We start from the raw sequence: 6,000 nt of genomic DNA on the forward strand, positions 1-6,000 counted from the left end.
GCAGTGATCGCTGAGATCCTGATTGAAGACAGCAGAGGTGTATTTAGAGGGGAGGTTGGTCAGGATGATATCTATGACGGTGCCTGTGTTTACAGATTTGGAGTTGTACCTGGTAGGTTCATTGATAATTTGTGTGAGATTGAGGGCATCTAGTTTAGATTGTAGGACGGCCGGGGTGTTAAGCATGTCCCAGTTTAGGTCACCTAACAGTACGAAATCTGAAGATAGATGGGGGGCAATCAATTCACATATGGTGTCCAGGGCACAGCTGGGGGCAGAAGGTGGTCAATAATAAGCGGCAACGATGAGAGACTTGTTTCTGGAAAGATGGATTTTTAGAAGTAGAAGCTCAAATTGTTTTGGCACAGACCTGGATAGTATGACAGAACTTTGCAGGCTATCTCTGCAGTAGATTGCAACTCCACCCCCTTTGGCAGTTCTATCTTGTCGTAAAATGTTATAGTTAGGGATGAAAAATTCAGGATTTTTGGTGGTCTTCCTAAACCAGGATTCAGACACGGCTAGAACATCCGGGTTGGCAGAGTGCTAAAGCAGTGAGTAAAACAAACTTGGGGAGGAGGCTTCTAATGTTAACATGCATGAAACCAAGGCTTTTACGGTTACAGAAATCAACAAATGAGAGTGTCTGGGGAATGGGAGTGGAGCTAGGCGCTGCAGGGCCTGGATTAACCTCTACGTCAACAGAGTAGGAGTAGGATAAGGGTATGGCTAAAGGCTATAAGCACTGGTCGTCTAGTGCGTTCAGAACAGAGAGTAAAATGAACAGGTTTCTGGGTGTGGAAGAATAGATTCAAGGCATAATGTGCAGACAAGGGTATGGTAGGATGTGAATACAGTGGACGTAAACCTAGGCATTGCGTGACGATGAGAGGTTTTGTCTCTCGAGACATCATTTAGACCAGGTGAGGTCACCGCATGTGTGGGAGGTGAAACAAAAGGGCTAGCTAAGGCATATTGAGCAAGGCTGGAGTCTCTACATTGAAATAAGACAATAATCACTAACCAAAACAGCAGTGAACAAGACATATTGACATTAGGGAGAGGCTTTCGTAGCCGAGTGATCATAGGGACCAGTGGGAGGTTAGGCGAGCTGGAGACACGGCAATCCAGACAGCTAACGGGCCAGGGCTAGCAGGCTAGTAGAAGGGCCTTAAGGGGGGAATGTTGAGGAGCTGGTTGGAAAAATTATAAAGATATATGGGTGAAGTCTGACCTGCCAACTATGGCTGAGACAAGTGGAAAGAGGATATTTGTACAGAAATCCAGCTTTAAGCTGGGCATTACTCTCTTGGAAACAGACAGCAAGGGTTCTTCAGTTTGTCAGGAAATGACAGGAATTCATTGTATGTTTATTATTAATTGAGGGAAGGGTTAACCTCTCAGTTCCTCTAAACTGAGGAGGTACTATTGGGAACTAGCTGAGACTGGTTGAGCCCTCCCTATCAGCTACTTCCCTGTAATGAAACCAAACTGTGCATCAAGCAGACTGGTCTGCCACTGATCACATATGACCTATAGAGGTGTCCATCTCAATTGCCAGGAACGGATGAGCTCACTTTCTCTAAAATATGCATTTGTTGTTGAATGATATGTTTTGAGTGAATTTGAAATGGGTTTGTAGTTGTTTCATGGTCTCAAAAATAAATGATGTAATCAAATGTAATTACAAAATAGTAAATAAATTGATTATATTGAACAGTTCATACTGCAAATTGAAGTTCAACAGTTATAAAATCTATGCAAACATTTGTCATGGTTTACATTCTCTCGTGAGTCAGCGGGATGGATATGCTCATTTTAGACCATTCCATTGGTCCTTAAGTGAAATCTCCACCCACCTGGGGCACCGGGACATGCAAAACCAACTCCACCACTGACAGACGCATGTGTAACTCCTGGATAGTAGTTTATTTTACAGTACTGTTTAAGCTGGTTTACTGGGAGATTATATGGTATGGGTACTTTCTGCTGCTAACTAAAAATAATTAAACACTATTTGTAAATACCTGTAGCGTGCTTGGTACAAAGTGGGTGGAGCACTTTCTAATGCAAAATGGCTGCCCAGTTGGGTGCTATACATTGTATGTGGATGATGTGAGTTTCCCCCACATATCTAAGTAAACAATCGGTAGCCTAAATTCTTTACCGTAAAGTGCTGCAGAAATTTGAGCTGTACTGAATTGATTGAATTCATAAGTTAATTGAGCAACATGGTCATACAATTGCTGTTTCAAGTCATTTCCCAGAAGAGGGGGTTTTATGATGTGCACTTCCTGCTCAGGCATAGCAGAGGCTCTACACCCACTCATCACCACACTTTATGACATGCCATATCATCTTTCAATGAGGCAAGAGATTACCGCAATGAAGGAAAGCAAAGCAACAAAATAATGGGTAGATTAACTTTAATGTTGTCTACATGGGATGGAACCTGTTTGCCACTATGACCCAATAAACACAGTAGCAGTGTCAGTAAGAGAGCCCTTATTTATAGCAGATTCAGAGCTGTACAATGCCAGAAATTCTCTAACAAAATGAATAGTTAGTCCTTTAAAAAAACGTGTGTCCTTCAGATGCAACACAGACATTATCAGATGTTATTGGAATGAATGTGCACCTTTTAACATGATTACTTATAATGCATACACACTTATTTTAATATTAAGATTATTGTTCTGCCTTCCTTTTGTTTTAGAGCTGTGTAACCAAGAGTGGCCAGCATGTCAGTGACTGTGACCAAAGGCAAAGGGGTGACTGTATTTACCGTGAACTCTAAAGAAGGAAGCAGTTGGCCCCTGCTGTGTCAAATACTTGGGACCCTGTGCTACAGCCCAGGAAGCTCTGTGTCCCAGGGACAGAGGAGGTTCCAAGCCAGTTCCCAGTCAGCTCTGGGGGTGGGTGAACTAAAATACACACACACACACACACACACACACACACACACACACACACACACACACACACACACACACACACACACACACACACACACACACACACACACACACACACACACACACCACAACATACATGTCTATCACCACTGGGTCACAATTGTCATCAGAAGGGAGAGGGAGTTATCTAAAATGATTATTTTCTTCTTTCACAGACTATACAGATCATGGTGGGAGTACTCAACATTGGCTTGGGAGCAATCCTTGTTAGCACTGATTATTACACTGGCAGGGTATAGGGTTCCTTATTGGCTTGGTGGTGTGGTAAGCTTACTTTATTTTGTTATCATTTACCATGTTATCATGTTTAGTATGAAAGCACATGATTTCACTTGGAGTTATAACCACAGTAAACAAACCAGGAAACATATAAGTAACTTTATTTATTTTTTAATTTCGGCCTGCCTACTTAAGTAGTATTTTTTTAAATAAAATTAAGGGTTGAAGTCAAATGTCTGTGTATTTTCTTGTGAATTTTTTGTTATTTTATCAGGACAAATAATGTGTAGGTTGTGCGTATTTGATTTTGATATTTCTGTGCCTTCTTAGTTTATAGCAGTTGGCATCATGTGTATATTGGCTGAGAAGTTCCCCAGTCCCTGCTTGGTGAGTTGTTCATTGACCTTAACTCTTTCCTGTCATTCCTAAGCCTCATTCCCTTCATCCATTGAACAATCATTCAATCTGATCCAGTTGAATTATAATCATCAACTGAATATTTGAGACAACTAGTACTCCGTGGTTTACTCAATTGAGTCAAACTGGTTTTATATTCTCTGATTGTGTTTTAGGTGGGCATCAATATGTTGATGAATGTGTCAGGTGCTTCTCTGGCCATTTCTGGAATTGTGCTGTATTCTGTAGACCTGGCAAACGGCCATTTCTGGTGGAGTTGCAATGATGATGACTACATCTGGCGAGATGACTACTATGGCGGCCAGGTGAGACAACCACCAAGTCATCCGCAGAGGGATAGACTCTTGGCGAAATGCAAAGATGCCAAGCAGATTGCACAGGTGAGTGCTTTTGAATGAAGTTTTTTAATGATATCCATCATGTTTATTTTTATTTTTTATTTTACCGTTATTTTACCAGGTAAGTTGACTGAGAACACGTTCTCATTTGCAGCAACGACCTGGGGAACAGTTACAGGGGAGAGGAGGGGGATGAATGAGCCAATTGTAAACTGGAAGGAAGGTGTCCCTTGTCTGTTCTAAGTCAAATATATTAACATTTGATTAGATGGATCAAACTGCTTAATTTAGTAATGAACATGTGTGTTCTTAAACAGAGATGGTGGGTTCCATGTTTAAAGCACATTCTAATAGCTGGTATGCCAGTCTGTTTCTGTATTTTCCAGTGTTCACCAACACCGCTATCTTGCTAAACAATCCAGTCAATATGTTCAAATCCTCCTCCATGTGTTTGTTCTACCATTAGATACCTTGGACATCATGCTCATCGTGCTTGCAGTCCTTCAGCTTTGTGTCACCATCAGCTCTGCTGTGTTGGGTCTCAAGGCTTTGTACAAGAATGGAAAGGAGGGAAAAGAGGTATGAACAGAGAACCCTTGAACAGAGCGAATACAACGGCCATACAAATGGAAGTAGAATACGGATTTGTAGACACACACAAACACACACACACACACACAACCAAGGTAGTGTTTGTTGTGTCCTCCCAAGTAATGTGTAACTTTGCTTTGATATGTTGCAGAACATCCAGGACCTGGAGCAGTATAAGCCTCTGCTCGAGGAGGTCACCACTAACCCTGCAGCTTAAACAGCACTGATCTGATATACTTTATTGTCCACGAGGGTACATTTTGTCATGGATGATTTAGAGTGGTGCTGCTTCCACATGAAATACATAGAATCAAATGTATTCTACATAGATGGAACATCAGCATCATACACCCCCCCCCCCCCCCCCCCCACACATTTTTTGTTTCATACGTACAGTATGTAGTACATATAGTTAACATACAGTGTCAACTCACAGTAAATTAAGTATGTCTTCATGCAGTTTGAGTCATGGTTTTTGTATTTGTCATTTTTACAAAACTGAAAGGACAGTTAAAGGGGACTATATCAAGTTAATTACTGAATTGGTTGTTGTATATGATTTCTTTTTTGTATTTTGATATTTTCTTACTGTATATTAACCCCCCCACCCCAATTTAAAAAATAAATAAACTGTCTTAGCTCAACAGTTTCAAAACTGTTTTCCTTAACATTGCCATCAGGTGGCAGTCATTCCCATACAAACATACACCATTGGTTGCTCATAGGTTTTCTTGGAGGTATATACAGGTAACTGCCAAAATAACGAAAACGCCAACATAAAGTGTCTTTAGGTCTAAGCCCATAGGTCGCAGTATCTACTAAGTTAAGATATGGAATTGTTCGCCATTTGAATTTGAGGACCCCTGTAGGTATATAATTTTTTATATATATGCATATATTTGATGAAACACTGAATTTGGCCTTTACTGCTATAACCCATAGAAACAAATTAATTAACACATTTGTATATGGCAAAACAGACATTCCAAAAATAAATTGTAAGGATTAAGGTTTTGAAGTGTCTGTCCTATACACTGGCGTAACGCAGTTTCTCTGGACCCTAAAATAAACACAGAATGTGTCAGCCAGAGAGTCACTCACAAAGTTTAGACTACCAACCACTCTCCATGGTGCTGAAATTAGGACATATCTATGCGGCTGCCTATCAGAACGATGATAGGCTTTCTGTGGTGACAGGGCATGTAGCCTATAGCTTTGCTTTAGCAAACGGATACATGTTTATTGGTAGGCCTATTTGGTCGTCATTTTCTCATGTTAAGCTTAACATTTCACGAAGCTGTACACAGTGCCGCAAGTCTGCCATCATTAAAAATGCTGTCTGGTGGCAATAATATAATCACTGGTTCAGTAATTAAAGTTGGAAATTTAAACATTGCAGATTGTAAAATGTATTTTTGATACAACAGAATACTAATCTGCAACCGATTTATAAAAAAACA

At 40.6% G+C, this 6,000-nt stretch overlaps 2 long non-coding RNA genes across 2 annotated transcripts; both read left to right on the forward strand.

The window, feature by feature from the left end:
- The first annotated feature begins 2,719 nt into the window (after positions 1 to 2,719).
- Positions 2,720 to 3,584, forward strand: LOC139564540 (uncharacterized). Its single transcript, XR_011672768.1, has 3 exons — positions 2,720 to 2,915; positions 3,131 to 3,239; positions 3,525 to 3,584. It is a non-coding gene; the product is annotated as an uncharacterized lncRNA (long non-coding RNA).
- A 187-nt stretch (positions 3,585 to 3,771) lies between these two features.
- LOC139564539 (uncharacterized) lies at positions 3,772 to 5,233 on the forward strand. Its single transcript, XR_011672767.1, has 3 exons — positions 3,772 to 3,991; positions 4,416 to 4,528; positions 4,692 to 5,233. It is a non-coding gene; the product is annotated as an uncharacterized lncRNA (long non-coding RNA).
- Positions 5,234 to 6,000: the final 767 nt, after the last annotated feature.

This window comes from Salvelinus alpinus, chromosome 35, assembly GCF_045679555.1.
Source record: "Salvelinus alpinus chromosome 35, SLU_Salpinus.1, whole genome shotgun sequence".
Taxonomy (NCBI): domain Eukaryota; kingdom Metazoa; phylum Chordata; class Actinopteri; order Salmoniformes; family Salmonidae; genus Salvelinus; species Salvelinus alpinus.